Genomic DNA, 25507 nt, shown 5'->3' on the forward strand with positions numbered 1-25507 from the left:
GTATTATAGTAGTTATATTCTTGTACATAGGGGCAGTATTTTAGTAGTTATATTCTTGTACATGGGGCAGTATTATAGTAGTTATATTCTTGAACATAGGGGCAGTATTATAGTAGTTATATTTTTGTTCATAGGAGCAGTATTAAACAGGGAATAACAAAAAAATAATAAAAAACTGACTGGCACATCCAAGCTAGTGTGAATAGGTGCTAACTTAGGAGCCGTTAACTCCATGTACAATATGCAAAAAATTTGCCCAAGAGAGGTATTCATACACATAGGAACCCATCAGTTTTTTTATGAGACCACCTTGACAATGGTTGATGGGCAGACATAACTTGGCCAAATTGTGTGCAAAGCGTCTCATTTTTTTATAGAATTCAGAAGCCGTACAGCTATTCATATTTCATGTATTTCATATTGACATGCTTTAGCACGATAGAGTGCAACTTTTTTTGTCTATAGTATTATACAAGGGGTCTGTATGTTCTCCCCGTGTTTGCATGGGTTTCCTCCATAGACATAATAATTTCTGAATTTAGGGGACAGTGACGATGTCTGTAAAGTGCTGCAGAATATGATTCATAGAATAGTGGTATACAAGCAAACGCATAATATTAGTCCAACATTTCCCATCCTTGCTCTGCTATTGGAGGGTTATTTGGAGATCTTCCAAACACATTAATCTGCTACAATGTATCGCTATATTGTTCCATAGACAGATTCTATGCTTACAGTAGATACATTGTGATGTGAGCCCTTCCAGCTCATGTAGAATGGATAAAGGGCGATGTTTGTCCTGAGCTCATTCCTCTTATTCTGTTTTCTCCTTCCCTTGCCCTCATACCTCCTTGCTCTTCCTCCCCTCCCTCCTCCACCACGCACAGTCGCACTGCAGAAACTCTTCATGTCTCCCTTCCTTGGCTTCCTTCTTACAGATGTGATATTAATATGTCTGAAGATTTCGGTGGGCATGCCCAGTGGATGTTAATCCGATGCCCCCACTGTGTCACAGTTCTTCGCCATTATCTTCTGCATGGACCTACCATGGTGCCAGCCGACTGAGGAATAATAACTGGTAAGAAAAAGGAAACCAACCTGACATTTAGTATTTAGAGGCTGAATGCTGATGTAGCAGAGCTGAATTATTTGCACCGTAACTTTATAATGACTTGTGCCAAATGTGCCGTCCATTATTTTTTGCATTAAAGGGTTAATACCAGGTCTTCCGCGTACGGTTTTTAGGCGCTCGTGCTTGTCTCCGCTTCCTTATCTTCGCCTCAATGTCACATTGCCTTTGTATTGATCACTGTATATAAGACCTTATTGATTTTGCTATTGTAGCTGAATGGGATTTATTTTGGGGGTTTCGTAATTAAGAGGAATTCCCTTCGGGAGGTGTTGGATTAGATACCAGATGTGTTTTATGATGTTCTTCAGAAGCTCAAAGATCAGAAAGTGAATATTTGAAGGAAGAAAACTTCAGGGTTTTGTAATTCCATGTTCCTTAGGATCATGTTTTTATGCTGGAGGTTTATACATAGGAAGCGTTGGAGCTGAGATTTGACTTATTGGCTCCGATTCATCAAATGTTTACACCAGAAATATGGCATCAACTCGCACGTGAATTTGTGCAAAAATGTTGTTACTTTTGGCATTTTCACGTCGATCTTGGGCAGTTCCATCAAAATAAGTTGAGCTAAGGGAGGACGGGATGTTGCCAACTCGTCCAATTTATGACGCCTCTGACTCCAACACACCCCTTCATCAAGACTTGTGTGAACATCGCAGGTCTGATGAATCGGGGTCATATGTTTGGGACAATTGCTATGGATTGGTGATGTCACTCCATACCAAGGATCTTAAGTAAAGGGGCTTTGGAAAATCCCTGTCTCCCTCTGCTTTACTCATCCTCCCCAGGTCCAGTGCTGAGTCTTTGCTGCAGCTCCCGGTGTTTGTTATTGTCTGTAGCGCTGACATTTCATCGACAGCACTCGAGCCAATCATTGAGCTCAGAAGCTCTAAGTGGCTCATGCTGTCAACTCTAGTGGAGCTGTTGAGCTCAGTAATTGGCTGCAGCGCTGTTAATGTGACATCAGCACTGCAGACGATACCAGATACCGGGGGGCAGCAGCGGAGACTTATTTTCCTATCTGTCAAACTACTGATAAGAAGAAAAGGTCAGAGATGTTGAAATCTGTCAGAGAAAACACCAGGGGTAATAGCGCAGAGCCCACCGCTGCCTCCAGTTTGTCATGAAACACAACTCCGCTACCTCCGGTTGTCAGGACAATTGCACAATTGACTGATGAGTGATGGACGAGGCCACGGCTGCTTCCACTACCAGGCAGGTTATTGGGGAGCTCACAGTGAGAGCATGGTATATACACCTCCAATTCCAATTCATGGAATAATTATATATATATATATATATATATACCGTATATCCCGGTAAAGGCTCTGGCAACTCCACAATAACAAAAGGGAGCCACTACTAGCTGCCACCACCAATCGTTTATACAGGCTGAATGGACACCAGTTACAGGTAGCGTATGGCTTCGGGGGTGCGGTTTACAGAGCAAAAGGAACGGAGATATTAAACTTTATATTTTAAATCCGGAAAGGTAGCCAGTGTTTATATAAAATATACAAGATGATACAAAATGGGAACAATACAGTGAATACAATTACATAAAAAAAGGATAAACAGAAGAAATGTACTGAATCTGATGTTTCAGGGCTTGCACTGGCTTTTATGAGGGGAGCGCTTTGGTTTGTAGCGGCAACAGACAGAACTTCAGTAAACTGCATCTCCCAGGACTGACAAATGACAGAAACACAAACTCAGATTTTTATTACGTCAAGATTACACCAACATACGTCTCCTTGGTGAGCTCATATGGGGACTGGTCATGGAATGTGCTAGGTTTTTAGAAGTTTATGAGATCCCTAACTTTCAAGGTATCTTCACCCCTGGAGGTCCCAGGAGATAGATACTGTCGTCATGTTCCCTATCACGATTTTACCTTTCTAATAAGATGAAACATGGCATGGATAGCATCATCCATCTGTGTGATATTATGTTGGAGACATTCGGCCGGCCTGATGTGATGTTAGTGAATGCATTATGTTTGTCCCTTCCATATGATATATATATACAGTATGTCTCCCATAAATATCAAGTCGATACAAATGCCAATATTCATCACTGACCAATGGCTCCAGTGAGTCTGAGAATTCCTTTGAACAGAGAAAGCCTTTGTATTTCACTGACTCTGAATATACATATCCTAGGCTTGTTGGCTGTTTCTCATCAGATCCCCTGTGGTAATTACCTGTTTACAGCTGGGGGTCCTACTTCAATAGACGTTGAAGTGTCAGCTCCTTGTTATAATGAACCCCATATGTTCAATGTAAGGGTGATATGTCCCCTCTCTGGAGATTTATTTATGGATTTTACAATTTTTCTCTATGACAAAATCCAACACTCACATTCCTTTTTCCTGACACCAGTATACATATCAGATGGTTGGCCAGTCCTGCGTGGACCCAAGGGTTATTCCACCGTGCAACCTCAGCAAATTCAGTTCTTGGACTCAAAATTGAATTATCTGGTAACAGGCACTATGATGGGCAGACAGTTAACGGAAATCTGTCAGCAGGATTTCATCCCCCAAAACTATTTACATGTAACACTTTGCATGCAGCCTCCTTCGGCTTGACTGACAGCCTTTATGCTGCTGTGACTTTGAGCAAAGGAGATGTCAGTGAAGCAGGAGGAAGTAGTGCAGGGTGGTGAATAGAGCTGGAGTGACATAGGCTTCAGATCTACCATAGCTCTGCAGCCTCATTTTCATATCAATTGAAATGCTGATTTTTCTGCAACAAAAGGCACGGACTGGCCATATAAACTTATTGCTTGATTTTGAAAAAGCCACATGTATAGATTGGGGTGTGAAATCCTGCAGACAGCTCCCCTTTCTTTATATTTTCATTATCTATGAGTAAAACCAATGTACCCAAAGGAAACCAATGCAAACAATGGTCGGTCCTTGGACTTTGGTCTTGCCTCCTTCTTAGATTCTAGACCATGGTGCTGACTACTGCGCCCAAAACCCTCACTGGGAATCCCCTACGCCCCACTGCTTCCTCGCAGGCACCATCTAGAACATACAGGCAGTGCTCCCTGCAGTCAGAGGAAGACTATGGGCTGATGAAGGATGGGATAGGGTGTTATTCCCCCTATTCACCCCCAAGGCTGAATTAAAAAATCATCTAATTTCCCTTGAAAACAGATCTAGATCCATTGATCTGCAGACACATGATCCATCCTGAACGAGCAGTCGTTCCCAATAATTGCCGAGTGTAACCATGCTCCAAAAATGATTCTACCAGCGATGATTGAGCCATCGATCCTTTGATTATTGCTTTTTGCTGACCTACAGCTATCATTGCTGATTTGCTTTGACATCCAGTTTCTCATACATTTCACTATCTCTGCTTGCTTTCAGAATGTTTCATAGATGCCCTAGTTTTTTGGGCAGAAGTAGTGTCTTAGGAACCTTGTCTCCTGCAGTGGTGATGGCCGTGTCATATAAAAGTCACACCGTATACTTCAGCACCAGATTGCAGAGATTTTCCTGTCACGGGGTCCTTCTCCGGTATCACACAATCAAGAGAGCTAGAGTATAGTAAACAATTCCAAGACCTTTATTTAGGCAAAAATACGAAAGGTCCATATATAATCCACCACACAAAGGATAAAATAGTCCAGAAACCGAATGCAGTTCAGTAACAGGATAAAAGTCCAACAATCAAGCAGACAGAGGATAGCATAGTCCATATACTCTTCTTTCTCTCTGAGGTTCTGTGAGCACACCATCATTCCACGCAGGAATGACTTCCCAGCTCCTGTCCTCCCCAGCCCCCTCCTTTATGTCCAGGGGTAGTCAGACAGGTTGGGATGGTTTTCAAGCCTCCCAGACCTGACAAAGGTGCCTGGGGGATTAAGGCACTACAGGGGGTCATCAAGAGGCATAGATACAGTCAGGCTGCAGACAGTAAGTGAGCTAATTCAATCATCAGCCTTTTGGAAGGTAATTGAGACTTTAGACAATATGGGGAACACACGGAATGATACAGGGCAACAAGAGAACACTATGAAAACCAGTAAAATATAAATATATACAAAATGATACCCACATAACATATCACACCATCACAGTTCCCATTTTTGGGGTTCTCTTCTCTGTGGGTGCCCCCTGTATAGAAGTTTGCATTACTTTTATCAGGAGGACTTGTCTACTACTGTTACATTTGTAGCAGGCAGTGATGTTTCCGGTGTCGGCTTCATTTCTGCACTCTCTTTCAGTTTTGTCCCAGTAATAAGACAATGTTTTCAGTACGTTCCCTCCCATTGTTTCCTCTCTCTAATGGTCGGTAATGGGTCATTGTGATCCTCGTTCATTAAGCTGCATTACTATTAACCGTTGTGAGCACCTGCTGGAGGCTTTACTGCTTAAGCTAATTGCACAAACCAGTGAACATAAACCGTGCGGCTCCAATTCCATTTACAATCGCGGTGAATGTTACGTAGAACTGGATTAATTCAGCAATGCAGGATCCTGTACACAGCACTGGTTATAGTGGGAAACAACATGGAGAATTGCCAAAAATGTAGGGAAGTCAGGAACAATACTGTTATCCTACATACTGTTACACATTGTATAGCGGCATTATTTACATACTGCAGAACTGTGAATAAATGTATGTACACAGTGACTGCACCAGCAGAATAGTGAGTGCAGCTCTGGAGTATAATACAGGATGTAACTCGGGATCAGTAATTTAATGTATGTACACACTGACTGCACCAGCAGAATAGTGAGTGCAGCTCTGGAGTATAATACAGGATGTAACTCGGGATCAGTAATGTAATGTATGTACACAGTGACTGCACCAGCAGAATAGTGAGTGCAGCTCTGGAGTATGATACAGGATGTAACTCAGGATCAGTAATGTAATGTATGTACACAGTGACTGCACCAGCAGAATAGTGAGTGCAGCTCTGGAGTATAATACAGGATGTAACTCAGGATCAGTAATGTAATGTATGTACACAGTGACTGCACCAGCAGAATAGTGAGTGCAGCTCTGGAGTATAATACAGGATGTAACTCAGGATCAGTAATGTAATGTATGTACACAGTGACTGCACCAGCAGAATAGTGAGTGCAGCTCTGGGGTATAATACAGGATGTAACTCAGGATCAGTACAGGACCAATAATGTAATGTATGTACACAGTGACTGCACCAGCAGAATAGTGAGTGCAGCTCTGGAGTATAATACAGGATGTAACTCGGGATCAGTAATTTAATGTATGTACACACTGACTGCACCAGCAGAATAGTGAGTGCAGCTCTGGGGTATAATACAGGATGTAACTCAGGATCAGTACAGGACCAATAATGTAATATATGTACACAGTGACTGCACCAGCAGAATAGTGAGTGCAGCTCTGGAGTATAATACAGGATGTAACTCAGGATCAGTACAGGACCAATAATGTAATGTATGTACATAGTGACTGCACCAGCAGAAAAGTGAGTGCAGCTCTGGAGTATAATACAGGATGTAACTCAGGATCAGTACAGGACCAATAATGTAATGTATGTACATAGTGACTGCACCAGCAGAATAGTGAGTGCAGCTCTGGAGTATAATACAGGAGGTAACTCAGGATCAGTAATGTAATGTATGTACACAGTGACTGCACCAGCACAATAGTGAGTGCAGCTCTGTAGTATAATACAGGCTCCATAACATTTGCCGCTTTTTCCTTATTTATATTCTAAGGGTACTGTCACACAGTACCATTTTGATCGCTACGATGGTACGATTCGTGACGTTCTAGCGATATCGTTACGATATCGCAGTGTCTGACACGCAGCAGCGATCAGGGATCCTGCTGAGAATCGTACGTCGTAGCAGATCGTGTGGAACTTTCTTTCGTCGCTTGATCACCCGCTGACATCGCTGGATCGTTGTGTGTGACAGCGATCCAGCGATGTGTTCGCTTGTAACCAGGGTAAACATCGGGTAACTAAGCGCAGGGCCGCGCTTAGTAACCCGATGTTTACCGTGGTTACCAGCGTAAACGTAAAAAAACAAACAGTACATACTTACATTCCGGTGTCTGTCCTCCAGCGTCTCAGCTTCTCTCCACTGTGTGAGCGTCTGCCAGCCGGAAAGCGAGCACAGCGGTGACGTCTGACGTCACCGCTGTGCTTGCCGGCTATGGCGCTTACACAGTGGAGAGAAGCAGAACGCCGGGGACAGACACCGGAATGTAAGTATGTACTGTTTGTTTTTTTACTACTTTTACGCTGGTAACCACTGTAAACATCGGGTTACTAAGCGCGGCCCTGCGCTTAGTTACCCGATGTTTACCCTGGTTACCGGGGACTTCGGCATCGCTCCAGCGCCGTGATTGCAACGTGTGACCGCAGTCTACGACGCTGGAGCGATATTCATACGATCGCTGCGACGTCACGGATCGTGCCGTCGTAGCGATCAAAATGGTACTGTGTGACAGTACCCTAAGTCTTTCGCTCAGTTTGAGAAGTTCATCACTTTGATAGTGCACCATCCTCGTTTTGCTAAAGATTATAGCTACAAAAACCCTCCTTGGAAGAATTGCTCCGTAAATACTGAGTCTGCCGTTTTTGTGCCAGAACTGGAGGACGCTGTTGGAGCTGGAATGTTATATGCCAGATGTTGATGATGCCATTTAGAAACGCCGCTCCACTGCTCATGAAGCTGCATGGAATATCAATAAATTTCCTTCTGTTTAGAGTCACTCGATGCTCCATCAGGCCGTGTACACACAGAGCATTTACTTCTATGAGCTGAAAGTAAGGATCAAATTATAGAGCAATCACTGTCATAAAGGGGGATTCCAGCAGAAACTTTGCATATTTATCACTTCTCAAATCCTTTATTGGGGAATTGTAAGTTAAAAGCTTGAGGTCCAGTATTCAGGACCCTCCTCAAATAGCCGGAGCAGACAAAGACTCACAGAGAACCACGTTAGATGCGCTGCCTACTGATCTCAAGGAGAACATTGTAATACTTTATTTCTCCTGTGTTGGCGCTGCAGGAATATTTAACACCTGGGCCCCGATTCATCATTTGATTTTTTTAGGTCACATTTCTCTATCTTCTTGTGTTATTCGCTGCCAGTTTTTGCAACAAATTCTTCAAAATAGCATACGTGTTTCATAAATTTTCCACAGAATCAAAAATGCTCTTATTTGTGTCCAAATTTATGACTTTGTCGCCTCAAAAGTTGCAAGGTTTGAAAAATTGTGCCAAAATAACAGGCGGCATATATAAAAATCAGTCCATGGGAAGTAGTGAGGGGCCTGCAGAATATTTGCGCCAAGACACACAACTATGTGATAAGACTTCAGTGTTCCTAAGACTCTAAGTTGCTCTGTGCACCTTGACCTGCTCTGCTGACTATCAGCTGTCTACAAAACGTCTCCTGCCTACATTTTCCAGTATCCCAGCTCTCCATCTGCAGTGTCTAGGACTTTTCCTGCCTGCGGTTTCCATGATTTTATCTGTCTGTCTGTGCAGTCTCCAGGATGTCTCCGACCTGCGGATTCAAGTATCCCAGTTGGCTGTCTGTGGTCTCCAGGATGTCACCTGCCTGCGGCTTCCAGTATTTCAGATGGCTGTGTGCAGTCTTCAGGACATGTCCTGCCTGCCTGCAGTTTCCATGATTCTACCGGTCTGTCTGCAGTCTCCAGGATGTCTCCGGCCTGCAGATTCCAGTATCCCAGTTGGCTCTCTGTGGTCTCCAGGACGTCACCTGCCTGCCTGCGGTTTCCAGTATTTCAGATGGCTGTGTGCAGTCTCCAGGACATCTCTCGCCTGCATGTTCCAGTATCCCAGCTGGCTGTTTGCAGTCTCAAGGACGTCACCTGCCTGCAGGCTTACAGAATTTCTGCTGGCTGTCTGCAGTCTACAGGACATTTACCTCCTGCCTGCGGTTTTCATTATCCCAGCTGGCTGTCTGCGATCTCCAGAATGTCTCCTGCCGCCTGCGATTTCCAGTATCCCAGCTGTCTGTCTGATGTCTTAAGGACATGTCCAGTGGTTTCGAGTATCCCAGCTGTCTGTTCTCGGTCTCCAGAAGGTCTCCTGCCTGCGTGCATTTTCATCAGTATCTCAGCTGTCTCCTGTCTGCCAGTAGTCTTTAGCCCTTCAGATATCTGTGTCTTGCATTCCTCACCTGTCTGCTGTACTGACGTCTATGGCCCTTGTGCCCACCTGGATTTTGGGCTTGGAGGATCCACCCTACCTGGTCAGCTTACCAGAGACACCTAATTATTTGAATATATTCAAGGGATCGGTCAAAGAAGTAGGGACTGCCCTTCCCGTGGTTGTTCCTTCCCGGGGAAAGGTCTGGCTATTCACTGCTTGCGTTGAGAAACATGTGATGGTGTCTCCGCAGCTATCCTACATGCATTTGCATATTTCCCATAAGGGATGGGGGCAGTGTTCTGGATCACTGCGTTGAGAAACACGTGATGGTGTCTCCGCGATGTTGGATGTTTTGGTCTCCCCGAGGCCAATCATCTGTTCCTTCACAGCCTTTTACTAGGCACTGCTCCTAATAGCCAGATTCCTACTCCACACTGATGAGGGGCAAATACCCCGAAACAGCTGTCTGTGGATGGATACCATGCTTGGCATAGGTGGTTTTCCTTTATTGGATGCTGCCCTTCCCGTGGTTGTTCCTTCCCGGGGAAAGGTCTGGCTATTCACTGCTTGCGTTGAGAAACATGTGATGGTGTCTCCGCAGCTATCCTACATGCATTTGCATATTTCCCATAAGGGATGGGGGCAGTGTTCTGGATCACTGCGTTGAGAAACACGTGATGGTGTCTCCGCGGTGTTGGATGTTTTGGTCTCCCCGAGGCCAATCATCTGTTCCTTCACAGCCTTTTACTAGGCACTGCTCCTAATAGCCAGATTCCTACTCCACACTGATGAGGGGCAAATACCCCGAAACAGCTGTCTGTGGATGGATACCATGCTTGGCATAGGTGGTTTTCCTTTATTGGATGCTGCCCTTCCCGTGGTTGTTCCTTCCCGGGGAAAGGTCTGGCTATTCACTGCTTGCGTTGAGAAACATGTGATGGTGTCTCCGCAGCTATCCTACATGCATTTGCATATTTCCCATAAGGGATGGGGGCAGTGTTCTGGATCACTGCGTTGAGAAACACGTGATGGTGTCTCCGCGGTGTTGGATGTTTTGGTCTCCCCGAGGCCAATCATCTGTTCCTTCACAGCCTTTTACTAGGCACTGCTCCTAATAGCCAGATTCCTACTCCACACTGATGAGGGGCAAATACCCCGAAACAGCTGTCTGTGGATGGATACCATGCTTGGCATAGGTGGTTTTCCTTTATTGGATGCTGCCCTTCCCGTGGTTGTTCCTTCCCGGGGAAAGGTCTGGCTATTCACTGCTTGCGTTGAGAAACATGTGATGGTGTCTCCGCAGCTATCCTACATGCATTTGCATATTTCCCATAAGGGATGGGGGCAGTGTTCTGGATCACTGCGTTGAGAAACACGTGATGGTGTCTCCGCGGTGTTGGATGTTTTGGTCTCCCCGAGGCCAATCATCTGTTCCTTCACAGCCTTTTACTAGGCACTGCTCCTAATAGCCAGATTCCTACTCCACACTGATGAGGGGCAAATACCCCGAAACAGCTGTCTGTGGATGGATACCATGCTTGGCATAGGTGGTTTTCCTTTATTGGATGCTGCCCTTCCCGTGGTTGTTCCTTCCCGGGGAAAGGTCTGGCTATTCACTGCTTGCGTTGAGAAACATGTGATGGTGTCTCCGCAGCTATCCTACATGCATTTGCATATTTCCCATAAGGGATGGGGGCAGTGTTCTGGATCACTGCGTTGAGAAACACGTGATGGTGTCTCCGCGGTGTTGGATGTTTTGGTCTCCCCGAGGCCAATCATCTGTTCCTTCACAGCCTTTTACTAGGCACTGCTCCTAATAGCCAGATTCCTACTCCACACTGATGAGGGGCAAATACCCCGAAACAGCTGTCTGTGGATGGATACCATGCTTGGCATAGGTGGTTTTCCTTTATTGGATGCTGCCCTTCCCGTGGTTGTTCCTTCCCGGGGAAAGGTCTGGCTATTCACTGCTTGCGTTGAGAAACATGTGATGGTGTCTCCGCAGCTATCCTACATGCATTTGCATATTTCCCATAAGGGATGGGGGCAGTGTTCTGGATCACTGCGTTGAGAAACACGTGATGGTGTCTCCGCGGTGTTGGATGTTTTGGTCTCCCCGAGGCCAATCATCTGTTCCTTCAAAGAAGTAGGGACTGTCCAAAGTGGAATGAATTTGCACCACTGAATACAGATTTAGTTATAAATCTGTTCTCATTATTTAATAACAAATATGTAAATGTCCTGTGTAGACAAAATAAAGGATACATTTCTGCAGCCACCACTAGGGGGAGCTCACTGCATACAGTGCTATTGTTGAGTTTATGTACAGAAGTATACAGTAAGCTCCCTCTAGTGGCAGATAGAGGTATTTTCTCCATGTAGGTGCTGGGTCTGTATCAGAAAAACTGAGATCTGACCAATATAACTATAATAAAAAATATTATTCAATACAATGTTTTCACCTTTAAAAAATATAATGATTAAGGGCAAAGATCCAGCTTAAGGGGCTAAATTGCAACAAATGTTAAATGTTAAAGTTACATTTCCTTTTGATGACTTAGGATGGATTATTTTGAAAAAAATCACAATATTATGACATTATATCGAAGAATCTCTGGCATATTGAGCAGTGTTGTGCATGTCGCTCGGGGACTTGTTCGATCCCGTCACGCTTCATCTCTGCAGCTTGTTACATTTTTTGTAAATATTGACAATATTTTATTTAAACTGTCGCATTGTGAAAGGTAAGCAGAATATTACTGCCAAGGTTCTACTGCGTCAGCAATAAGATTTCACCCTTGTCACCCTCTGTTTGTTTCTTTAGCTCCACAGTATGGGTTTTTATTTTTCCTTTTCACTGATCTATTGACATATAAGACGAATTTGTCATTCAGCACAACGTACAGTCTGGTCATATCACAGTGAGATAAACTTATCAAGAGAGATGGAAGACGCATTCATGCTATGATGTACTCTCATGTACTTTCATAACATTGTTCAAATGTTACATGCTAAAGTTTGTCAAAGCTATCAGGGAAATTGTCACAAGGGTCACGTCCCCCTGGAGCACGTGGAGTTAGACGGTCATGTTGGGTAATGAATCGCATGTCTTCTTTAGAGATGTGTGAGTCGTATTCCATATTAAATGGATTTAGTTTCCTCTTTCTATGCTGCTCAGAAACATGCAGCTTCATTTCAGCTGCTTCTGATCTGGTCATTACCTCTTCCTCTAAAAACTGGTCAGACCTACTTGCTCATGCCGGTGAAAGATTCGTCTTCCTGTGCTGAGTGCTAAAGCTAAGTGGTTGGAGTAGAGTTGTAGTTGTAGTGATTTGTTGTTTGCTGTAGTATGTGAGTGTTTATCTCCTGGTTCCTGTTCCCATTTAGTTTATTCCTCCCTGTCCCGATCCTCCTCCCTATTGTTGGCTAGTGCGTTTGTATGATAGAGGTTTTCTGTTATCCCTGTTTTGTTTTTGTGTCTTGTTTACCTTATATTTCTGTACTAAGCCTCATGGGGTGGGGGAGGGGACAGATCAGGGTTTAACAAGAACATAGTTTGGTCAGAGACTTGGGCCTCTCTTTCTTTAAGAGTGCCCCCAGGACAGAGGTAGGGTCCCAGTTCCAGGGACAGTTTGAGGCCCCCCTTCCGTCAGAGCAAGATCAAAATTGACTACATTGCCAGTTCCAGTAAAACTTGGATTCATTCGCTACAGATACTAATATTTTTTTATTTTTATAGCGCCAACATATTCTGACGCACTTTACAATATTAGAGGGGACTTGTGTAGACAATAAAGACATTACAGAGTAAACATAACTCAGATACCAAAAGGAGTGAAGGCCATGCTGCTCGCAAGCTTACAATCTATGCCTGTGTCTGGAGGGAAGACTGTTCTTTGGGTGGTAGTTGACCGATTCAGCAAACAGGCTCATTTTGTTCTTTTATCGGGGTTATCGAATACTGAAACACTTTCCAGGTTGTTTTTCGATCATGTGGTAAGGTTGCATGGAATCCCTCTGGACATTTTTTCTGATAGGGGGTGCAATTTGCCGCCAAATTCTGGAGAGTGTTTTGTAAGGAATTGGGGTTTCATTTGTCATTTTCCTCTGAAACCAACGTTCAGACAGAAAGGATGAATCAATCGGAACAAATTTTAAGGGGTTTCATTGCGGCTCGGCAGGAGAACTGGTCCTCATTTTGCCTCTTGATGATTTTACAGTTGGGTTAACCAGTCTACTGGAACCTTGTCTTTTTTTTTTCATTCATGGTTTTCTTCCCCATTTTGTTGCATTCTCCAGGATGAGTTCTGGGTGTCATGGAGTAGAGGTTGCTATACAGAAACTTGGGGATGTCTGGAGGGAGGTTCAGAAAAATATTGGGGTGGCTCAGCTTTGCCAGAAATGGAAGGCCAATAAAAAACACTCAGCAAGTCATATATTTATAGTAGGTGATAAGATTTGGTTGTCATCAAAAAAATATTAAGTTAAAAGTGCAAAGTTATCTCCTAAGTTTATTGCCACTGTGACAGGGTCACTGACACGGTATGTTAGGGGAGATATGTGTCAAGGAGACTGCTTTCCTCTGTGATCTAGAAACCCATAAGTTTCTTTTCAGCATCATATGTACTGAAGGAGTTAAGCGGCCATGTTATGGGCGGGTTTTTAGGTGAGTAGGTAAGAGATGGGCGGGACGCCTACTTACATATCTCTTCCTCAAGGGTGTGGCTCGGGAAATAAATATCCAGTCAGTTTTTTTCCCGTGGTCTGTGTTGTGTAGAGGCAAGCAAGCCTCTAGGCTGGCGCTCCTGCGAGAGCGGCCATATGCTTTGGCCCAGAAGTGCTGGACAGGATTGTTTATGAACTTTTTGTTTGCTTTTGAGCCAGAAAGGCTGTTTTTCTTTTAACATTTTGGGTTTGTGATACAATAAACCACCCAGAGACTTTAATGCCATGTGTGTGGATCGCCCCGTCAGGGCAAGGGGTTACTCGATACCGGGTCCTGCAGTTCACAGGGGGATGTCACGGTGGCTGACCCGGTCCGTGGCCCTGGGACGTCCGTATAAAAGGGAAAGGTCTTTAAAGGGATAGAGTTTATGTTCGTGACTCCACCTGTGGTATTCGATCAGGGTGACCAACGCTGCTTTAAGGCGTCCGCTGGGGTGATATTATGGCAGCTAGATGGTATACCTTCCCATAGGTGAAGTATGTCCCCAGGGCTTCCCAGTATGTAGATGCTAGAATGGTGAGAGGTGCAGTGAAGAACGAGGACACAAGGTTGCAGTCTCTTTACCTTTAGTGAAGACTTCAGCATCCACAGTCCAGGGCACCAGATCACAGGGCAGGCAGAGTCCGGCTGGTTTGGAGGCAAGTCCAGAGTTCCCTTATCCAGGTGGAAACCAATAGCCTTCCCTTGTGCTGCAGTGGTGTAGTCCCTTACTACATAAGCTTCAAATAAGGTCCTCACAGATGTAATGTCTCTCTCTGTCCCCCGTAGTCGGATAGGACAAAACCCGTATGACTGGTGGCTTGAGCCTGTTTATAGGGACTCTAGCATGCCCCGGACTCTGAGGGGTGCCACCGTGCCTCCTGGGTGTAGGTGCGGACAGGTAACATGCAATTAGCTGTCCTGCCGGTCTCTGAAGTAAGGCATAGAGGTCCTTACTACCTCGATGTTCTGGCTACCGGTGTTCTGCCCCTCAGATGGAGGCAGCCTGTTCGGGGCTGGTCCCCTTCTGGTATCCTCTCCTGTGATTTGCTTTCCTTCACGCTTGCTGCAATATAATTCTGCCTTCAAACTATCTCTTTCTGGGAGCTGCAGCTCTTAGGGCATGCACAGCTCTGTGGACCCTCTGTCCTCCTCAGATGGATGTCTGGAACTAACTAACTTTCCCTACAGACTAACAGTTATATATATATGGGGAGTCACCTAGTAAATAGGATCAAAAGCTCCCCCTGGTGGCTTGGAGTATGAATGTGTTGCATGTTTGTGATACCTGGATGCAGTTATCCTTCCTTGCCTCTGAACGTAGCATCACTCTCCCCAGGAGGAAAGCAATACCACTGTGACGACCAGGACCCTGGGGCGCCACATGTGCCTGTGTCTACCTCGAGGAGCAGCTGAGTGAGTTGTCCTTCCACAGCCCATATGAAACTTTGAAGGTAGTTAAAGGTCACTGGATTAGATTAAAACTACCTCCATCTTTTTGCATCCTGAATGTGTTCCATAGATCACTGCTGAAATTGTTTTTCCCTTTGGCTTTGTCTCACTCACCACCTCCTCCGGTTTTTGTCAATGACAGGTTATTGTACAAGGTACAAAATGTTGTTCATTCTCAGAAAGTCCGTAATTCCCTTGAATATCTCATCCATTGGAAGGGATACCGACAGGAGGAGAGACCTTGGGTGCCATCTTGAACCGCTCATCTGGTCAGGGCTTTTTATCATAGGTTTCCTGGGAAGCCTGGGGGTCCGATGCTCCCCCCAGAAGAGAGGGTACTGTCACAATTTCACCACTCACGGTGTCCTATGGACGCTGTGACTGACAGCTCTGCCGCCCTATGGGATAGAGGGCTTGCAGAGCTGTCAGTATTGTGAGTAACACCTCTAGCGCCCAATCTGAGGCAAAGGTGTGAGTATTGTGAATGACAGCTCAGCTCATGGTATGAAGGATATACATGTGCATGGTGGGATGGATACACAGGTGCATGGTGTGATGGATATACATGTGCATGGTGTGATGGATACACAGGTGTATGGTGGGATGGATACACAGGTGCATGGTGTGATGGATACACAGGTGCATGGTGTGAGGGATACACAGGTGCATGGTGTGATGGATACACAGGTGCATGGTGTGATGGATACACAGGTGCATGGTGTGAGGGATACACAGGTGCATGGTGTGAGGGATACACAGGTGCATGGTGGGATGGATACACAGGTGCGTGTGTGATGGATACACAGGTGCATGGTGTGAGGGATACACAGGTGCATGGTGTGATGGATACACAGGTGCATGGTGTGAGGGATACACAGGTGCATGGTGTGATGGATACACAGGTGCATGGTGTGAGGGATACACAGGTGCATGGTGTGAGGGATACACAGGTGCATGGTGTGAGGGATACACAGGTGCATGGTGTGAGGGATACACAGGTGCATGGTGTGATGGATACACAGGTGCATGGTGTGATGGATACACAGGTGCATGGTGGGATGGATACACAGGTGCATGGTGTGAGGGATACACAGGTGCATGGTGTGATGGATACACAGGTGCATGGTGTGATGAATACACAGGTGCATGGTGTGAGGGATACACAGGTGCATGGTGTGAGGGATACACAGGTGCATGGTGTGAGGGATACACAGGTGCATGGTGTGATGGATACACAGGTGCATGGTGTGATGGATACACAGGTGCATGGTGTGATGGATACACAGGTGCATGGTGTGATGGATACACAGGTGCATGGTGGGATGGATACACAGGTGCATGGTATGATGGATACACAGGTGCATGGTGTGATGGATACACAGGTGCATGGTGTGATGAATACACAGGTGCATGGTGTGAGGGATACACAGGTGCATGTTGTGATGGATACACAGGTGCATGGTGTGAGGGATACACAGGTGCATGGTGTGATGGATACACAGGTGCATGGTGTGAGGGATACACAGGTGCGTGTGTGATGGATACACAGGTGCATGGTGTGAGGGATATACAGGTGCATGGTGTGAGGGATACACAGGTGCGTGTGTGATGGATACACAGGTGCATGTTGTGATGGATACACAGGTGCATGGTGTGATGGATACACAGGTGCATGGTGTGATGGATATACAGGTGCGTGTGTGATGGATACACAGGTGCATGGTGTGATGGACACACAGGCACATGGTGTGATGGATACACAGGTGCATGGTGTGAGGGATACACAGGTGCGTGTGTGATGGATACACAGGTGCATGGTGTGAGGGATACACAGGTGCGTGTGTGATGGATACACAGGTGCATGATGTGATGGATACACAGGTGCGTGGTGTGATGGATACACAGGTGCATGTGTGATGGATACACAGGTGCATGGTGTGATGGATACACAGGTGCGTGTGTGATGGATACACAGGTGCATGGTGTGATGGATACACAGGTGCATGGTGTGATGGATACACAGGTGCATGGTGTGATGGATACACAGGTGCGTGGTGTGATGGATACACAGGTGCATGTGTGATGGATACACAGGTGTGTGGTGTGATGGATATACAGGTGCGTGTGTGATACACAGGTGCGTGTGTGATGGATACACAGGTGCATGATGTGATGGATACACAGGTGCATGGTGTGATGGATACACAGGTGCGTGTGTGATGGATACACAGGTGCATGGTGTGATGGATACACAGGTGCGTGGTGTGATGGATACACAGGTGCATGTGTGATGGATACACAGGTGCGTCGTGTGATGGATACACAGGTGCATGTGTGATGGATACACAGGTGCATGGTGTGATGGATACACAGGTGCATGTGTGATGGATACACAGGTGCATGGTGTGATGGATACACAGGTGCATGTTGTGATGGATACACAGGTGCATGGTGTGATGGATACACAGGTGCATGATGTGATGGATACACAGGTGCATGGTGTGAGGGATACACAGGTGCATGTGTGATGGATACACAGGTGCATGGTGTGATGGATACACAGGTGCATGATGTGATGGATACACAGGTGCATGGTGTGATGGATATACAGGTGCGTGTGTGATGGATACACAGGTGCGTGTGTGATGGATACACAGGTGCATGGTGTGATGGATACACAGGTGCATGGTGTGATGGATATACAGGTGCGTGTGTGATGGATACACAGGTGCATGGTGGGATGGATACACAGGTGCGTGTGTGATGGATACACAGGTGCATGGTGTGATGGATACACAGGTGCATGTGTGATGGATACACAGGTGCATGGTGTGATGGATACACAGGTGCATGTTGTGATGGATACACAGGTGCGTGTGTGATGGATACACAGGTGCATGGTGTGATGGATGGTGTGTAGCCACTTCCTCTGTCTTCAGTTTTATTATTCAAATTTTTCTATTATTTTTATTTATTTATTTTTCTGCAAAAACATTCCAGAATGTAACGCTTATGATGATGAATCCCCAATGCGCCCGGTGATCCCTCATTATACGTGGCAAATGTGCTGTGTGGTCAGAACGCGTCAGATTGACAGGCGTTATTTAGATGTAGATGAGGACGAGATAGTTCTACGAAACGGCAACTGTCATGTAGAATATTCCCTGACATGGAATGTTACACGGAGCGAATATTACTGGAGGGATACAAAGCAACTTCTATGAATAAAAGACACGAGCTTACTCGCGCAAGCAAAATAAATCACTGCTGACAGACGCACTTTAAGGTATCTGAGCAGTTCAAGGGAGGTGGGCTGCGGACCCCCAACGCTGGATGTTTTTTGTATCAGCTGAAATGACAAAGGCTATATGAGTAATTCATTGAAACGTACTGGATGCCACCTTAAAAACAATCCCAGTTAGAAGGTAGTTATACATGGAAGCGACCGGTGATCACCTGCAGGACGAAGGACGTGAAAGATGATTTTCATTAATAAAAAGGCTTTTCCCATCTGGGACATTTATGGTGTGTCCACAGGATATCCAATAGATGTTTGTTCAATTCGGGTCCTGCATTTACAGCGGCAAGTAAAGGTTTGGGCACCCCTGGTCCAAATTACTGTTTTTGTGAACAGTTAAGCAATTAAGATGAAATGATCTCTGAAAGGCCTAAAGTTACAGATAGCACATTTCCTTTGTATTTTAGACAATACATATATTTTTTCATCTTTTACATTTTGAAAATTACAGAAAGGAACATGGGCCAATTCAAAAGTTTGGGCACCTTTGGACATTTGTGTGCTCAGATAACTTTGACCAAGGTTTGACCTTAATTAGCCTGTTAGGGCTCTGGCTTGATCTGTTGTGAATTTGCTTTTTGCTCCCTCTAGTGGTTACTAGTTTTTTGACTCTGGTTTTTCTGTCATTCCTTTTATCCGCACCTGGGTCGTTAGTTAGGGGTATTGCTATATAAGCTCCCTAGACCTTCAGTTCAATGCCTGGCAACGTAGTTATCAGAGCTAGTCTGCTGTGCTCTTGTCTACTGATCCTGGTTCCAGTTATATCAGCTAAGTCTGCCTTTTGCTTTTTGCTATTTGTTTTGGTTTTGTATTTTTGTCCAGCTTGTTCCAAATCTATATCCTGACCTTTGCTGGAAGCTCTAGGGGGCTGGTGTTCTCCCCCCGGACCGTTAGACGGTTCGGGGGTTCTTGAATTTCCAGTGTGGATTTTGATAGGGTTTTTGTTGACCATATAAGTTACCTTTCTTTATTCTGCTATCAGTAAGCGGGCCTCTCTGTGCTAAACCTGGTTCATTTCTGTGTTTGTCATTTCCTCTTACCTCACCGTTATTATTTGTGGGGGGCTTCTATCCAGCTTTGGGGTCCCCTTCTCTGGAGGCAAGAAAGGTCTTTTGTTTTCCTCTACTAGGGGTAGCTAGATTCTCCGGCTGGAGCGTGTCATCTAGAATCAACGTAGGAATGATCCCCGGCTACTTCTAGTGTTGGCGTTAGGAGTAGATATATGGTCAACCCAGTTACCACTGCCCTATGAGCTGGATTTTTGTATTCTGCAGACTTCCACGTACCTCTGAGACCCTCGCCATTGGGGTCATAACATTGATCACTATAATCGTTAGGAAACGCTGGGTGATGCCAATTTCCCAGCTTTATAAAAACTCAGCCTCCTCTAATCTTGTTCCCAAAAACAGCAGCCATGGGTTCTCCTAAGCAGGTGCCTAGCACTCTGAAAATGAAAATGGTGGAGGCACACAAAGCAGGAGGAGGCTATAAGAAGATAGCAAAGCGTTTTCAAGTTGCCCTTTCCTCAGTTTGAATTGTAATTAAGAAATGGCAGTGACCAGGAACAGTGGAGGTCAAGATAAGGTCTGGAAGACCAAGTAAAATGTCAGTGAGATCTGCTCATAGGATTGCTAGAGAGGCAAATCAGAACCTCCGCTTGACTGCAAAAGACCTTCAGTAAAATTTAGCAGACTCTGGAGTTGTGGTACATCGTTCTTTTCAGAGAGGCCTTCACAAATATGGCCATCATGGAAGAGTCATCAGAAGAAAACCTCTCATGCATCCTCAACCTAAAATTAAGCACCAGAAGTATGCAAAAGAACATCTAAACAAACTTGATGCATTCTGGAAATAAGTTGTGTGGAGCGATGAGGTTGAAATAGAACTCTGTGGCCACAATGATCAAAGGTATAGTTTCAGGAACAATTAAGCATTGTGGTGGATTAATCATTCTTTGGGCTTGTGTTGCAGCCAATAGCATGTGGAACATTTCACGGGTAGAGGGAAGGATGGATTCAATGAAATTTTAACAAATTCTTGATAAAAACATAGCACTATTGGTAAAAAAGCTAAAGGTGAGAATAGGAAGAGGATGGCTGCTACAAATGGAAAATGATTCTAAACAATCCACAATAGACGACCTCAAATGGCACAAGCTGAAGTTTTTACAATGGCCCTCACAGTCCCCTGATCCGATCATCATTGCAAATCTGTGACTAGACCTCAAAATAGCAGAGGATGCAAGACGACCCAGGAATCTCATAGAACTGGAGTGCATTTACTTAACATACATTTCGGTAGGACAACATTTCAGATGTTAAAATCATTTTTCAAGCTGGTGTTATAAAGTATTCTAGTTTACCGAGATAATGACTTTTGGGTCTTCATTGGCCGTAAGCCATAATCATCATTAACAGAAATAAACACGTGAAATAGATCACTCTGTGTGATGACTCTATAGAATATATGAGTTTCACTTTTTGTATTGAAGAACTGAAATCAATTCACTTTTTGATGATATTCTGATTTTGTGAGGAGCAGCTGTATCTTTGGACAGGAGAGGAGTATAAGACGTGATATATCTCTCCATTTATACGATGTCATTGATAAAGCTTCGTACAGTTTGGACTCCTCCTATGTAACATTATAAGCCTTTCTTCACAGCGGAGATTTCCTTTCATTACTTGGACACTTGCAGAATGAGTTGTATACAGGATGCTAAATGGCGGCGAGGGGCTGGCAGCTTTATGTACAGGCTGACAACAAGGCTCTCCTCTGCCAAGTCTGCGGCTTCAGCCATAATGAAGTGTGACAGATTTGCTGCTATTTAGGGAAGCGATAGATAAATGTCTGCTTTAAGGATTGTCATCACTTTTAGCTGACATCTTAGAAAGTCTCACTACAGTACAAGACATAGAAGATGCGATGTATCGTCGATTTATTACCTTGACTTCCTACCTGCGAGAAACATTGAAGTTCCAATTTCTGCAAAGACAATGGTGGAATTATCAAGATTCAAGTCAGCAATGTTTGAGGGTCCATTGGATTGGAAATGCCAGCTAAAATTGTCACCTGCTGTCACGGATCCACACCGCTGCCACCAATATGTCACAATTCACACCGTGACTGTCAACAGTATGTCACGGATCCGGGTGGATCTTTGGCCAACACACGGCTATGACATGTGCAAGGGGCTTATCTTAGTTATCCCTCCACTGCTACACTGTGATAAAAACACACACAAGGCTATTGACCTCTTAGTTTACCGCAGGGGCTTATTTTAGTTATCCCACTGCTCTGCAATATAACACGAACTGCAGGGATTTATGTATATCCCGCTTACAGTTCCACTTGAAAACTTGCAGCTCTCTGGCGCCTCCCTTACCCTCAGGTCAGATTAGGTACTGCACCTAGGATAATTAGTCCCCAAAAAGACTGCCTGCTAAGTACTGGCTATTGGGCATGCTGCAGCGAGGGCGATATAACAACTCCCACTCAGGAAGGAACAATAATTATCAAAGCCGCCGTCGCTACAACGACTCCCAAAAGCGCAGGACAAGGTATGCCACCACCAGCTTCGATTAACGGGTCCGAAGCTAACCCAAAACAGTAGCGTAATTCCCTTCAGAAGACTTAGAGTACGCTTTAGAGCAGGAGAACGAAGCTAGTATTTTAAATATTTTACTCCGTAAAAGAACAGGCAGTGTTTGTAAAAAGGTATATAAAGATGTTACAATATGAGACAAAGTACGTACAAAGCAACTATAAAATAACATGAATTAAAGAAGAAAGAAAAAACTCACTTGTGCTTAGATCATCTCAGGCAAAACCATGCTGGTAGGCGGAGCCAAATATCCCAATTCATGAGATAGTCTTTCTATAGTGAGATCCCAGGCAAAAAAACAGAAGTCTGGATGAATTGCAGAGACGTATACCTGGTTGGCTGTGACATCACTAAAAAGGCTGGTCTCCCTGGACCCTCCCCTTTCCTCAGGCTACAACTTTTAACAGCAATTCTTACAATTCTCCTATCTTCGATGGAGAATGTGTCGGAATCATAACACACACCTCATCCATCTTGTATTAAAATTGGCTTTCTTTTGGTACCAAATTCGTCCTAGTTGTTCCACACAGTTCCAGAGAAATCCGCACTTTGTACTCAATGTGTTTAGCGGCTCGCGCTTACAGTGTTTAACTGATCTACCGATGGAAGTTAGCAATATGTACTTATTATTTTCCTAGCCCAAATCGGTGGCCCAATATGTTACTATATTAGAACAAAAAAACTCCTGTCTTAAGAGAGATATCAGACCAGTTTCAGCTGGAGGGAGATTTGTGCAACTACAAGCGCAATAAAAATTGTTGTGGGGGGGCCATGAGGGATTTGGGATCCACATACACACAACTCTGCCAGCAGAAACACAGAGAGAAGGGGGGTCAAAGTCCACAGTGGTGTGCTATCAGGGAAACCTAATAATCATATTACATTTTATACATTATCGTGACACCTGCTCAAAATAATGCAGAAGACTGCAAAGACCGGGGCCAGACTAGCGCCCCCTACAGTCCGGCCCTGGTCCTGCTGGGATTGCGCTCTCATTCCTCCATCTTTGTGATCTATTTCCCCGTATCTGCATCACGTGATACATTGTATATTATAGTCAGAAATTATTTACTAAACACCACGAGGTCGCTTCCGTCTCTAGACCCCCAGTTATTAATCGTCTGTTAGTCTCGGGGTCCCCGATGTGAGCGCAGCGTTACCATAACTCACTTTATATTCCTCATTCCTTGTTGTAACACGTTTCTCCGGATAGATCCCAAATGGCTAAAGGGATATTAGAAAATGTCAGCCTTTACTGCTTTCTTCCTGCGCTAATTACACGTCCTCAAGGAGCTCGGTTTATTTAAATTGCTCTTTATTGCACTGGTTTAGCATGTGGCTCTGATGTAGCAGAGCTATATTGTGCCACTCGATGTGATATCTATGGTTTTACATAGGACTGCAGGAAATCTGCAATATAATATTAATGTAATGAGGATTTAAGAGATTCTGCATTCATAAGTGGGTGATTGGTGGAGATGGCTGGAAAGAAGTGGCCCCATTATTACAGTACGTGTCAGTGAGGTAGCCCAGGGTACATTACTTGTCATTACTGAAGGGGGCATCACTGGCACCAGGGGTGTACATAGAAAAAAAATATATTAGTGGGGCGCAGAAGAGCATATCTTACAACTCTGCAGACCTTATAGATATTTTTTCCTCCTATTGAAGCCCTAGATTTCCCTTTTATTGCCTCAGTAAAGTATGATGCCAACAAAAGTGCCCCTAAACATAGTATACTCCCACAATGAATTCCTACACAGTACCCTCCACACGCAGTATGATGACCCTACTATACCCCACCTCAACTTCAGTATAATGCCCAACACATAGCCCTCCAAACAGTATAATGGCCCCCACATAGCTATCCAAACAGTATAATGGCCCCGACATAGCTATCCAAACAGTATAATGGCCCCACATAGCTATCCAAACAGTATAATGGCCCCGACATAACCCTCCAAACAGTATAATGGCCCCACATAGCTATCCAAACAGTATAATGGCCCCGACATAGCCCTCCAAACAGTATAAGGCCCCCACATAGCTATCCAAGCAAAATGCCCTCCACATAGCCCTCCAAACAGTATAATGGCCCCCACATAGCTATCCAAGCAGTATAATGGCCCCCACATAGCCCTCCAAACAGTATAATGGCCAACAAATAACCCTCCAAACATTATAATGGCCCCGGCATAGCCCTCCAAACAGTATAATGTCCCCCTCATAGCTATCCAAGCAGTATAATGGCCCCGGCATAGCCCTTCAAACAGTATAATGGCCCTCACAAAGCCTCTAAACAGTATAACGGCCCCCACATAGTCTTTACACAGCATAATGGCCCCCTCAGCCTCTAAACAGTATAATGTCCCCCACATAGCCCTCCAAACAGTATAATGGCCCCCACATAGAGCTCTAAACAGTATAATGGCCCCTACATAGCCCTCCAAACAGTACAATGGCCCCCACATAGCAATCTAAACAGTCTAATAGCCCCAACATAGCTCTGCAAACACTAAAATGGCCCAAACATAGCCCTCTACACAGTATAATTGCCCCCACATAACCCTCCAAACAGTATAATGGCCAACTCATAGTCCTCCAAACAGTATAATGGCTCCCACATAGCGCTCCAAACAGTATAATGGCCCCAACATAGCGCTCCAAACAGTATAATGGCCCCCATATAGAATCCAAACAGTATAATGGCCCCCATATAGAATCCAAACAGTGTAATGGCCCTCACATATCTCACATCCTGGAATTTAATTTTGAGGGTTTGCATCACTTGCCTTTTCCTGCTATCCTGAATTATAGCATAAAAGTTTTATTATTGCTGAAACACTTGTAATGTTTTCTAATGGTTCCATTATTTGTCTATTGTGAACAGTGGTGAGAAACTAATCTTTGCTACGGATTATATAAGTAGCGTATCATTTTATTTTACTTCTGAACTGAAAATGGAAATTAAATAAAAAATAAAGGTGGGGAAAAAAAGAGATTAATAACAAGTTGGAAAGTGAGTTAACCAATTCTTCAAATCACATCCTTCAGCCAATCCGATCAGGAGAATCATGTAATACTTCATTTGTCCAGTGGTGGCGCTGCAGGAGAATTGAACACTTACTGCTGGGATTCTCGCCCAGATCACAAATGATCAATGATCGGCTGATTGT

At 44.7% G+C, this 25507-nt stretch overlaps 1 protein-coding gene across 1 annotated transcript in view; it reads left to right on the forward strand.

The window, feature by feature from the left end:
- Positions 1-823: 823 nt before the first annotated feature.
- THSD7A (thrombospondin type 1 domain containing 7A) overlaps positions 824-25507 on the forward strand; it is a 479581-nt gene continuing 454897 nt past the window's right edge. The window contains exon 1 of the mRNA XM_077268105.1: positions 824-1078. The gene's annotated coding sequence lies outside the window, so the exon portion shown is untranslated. The remainder of the gene's footprint in view (positions 1079-25507) is intronic.

The sequence above is a fragment of the Ranitomeya variabilis genome, chromosome 6, assembly GCF_051348905.1.
Source record: "Ranitomeya variabilis isolate aRanVar5 chromosome 6, aRanVar5.hap1, whole genome shotgun sequence".
Taxonomy (NCBI): domain Eukaryota; kingdom Metazoa; phylum Chordata; class Amphibia; order Anura; family Dendrobatidae; genus Ranitomeya; species Ranitomeya variabilis.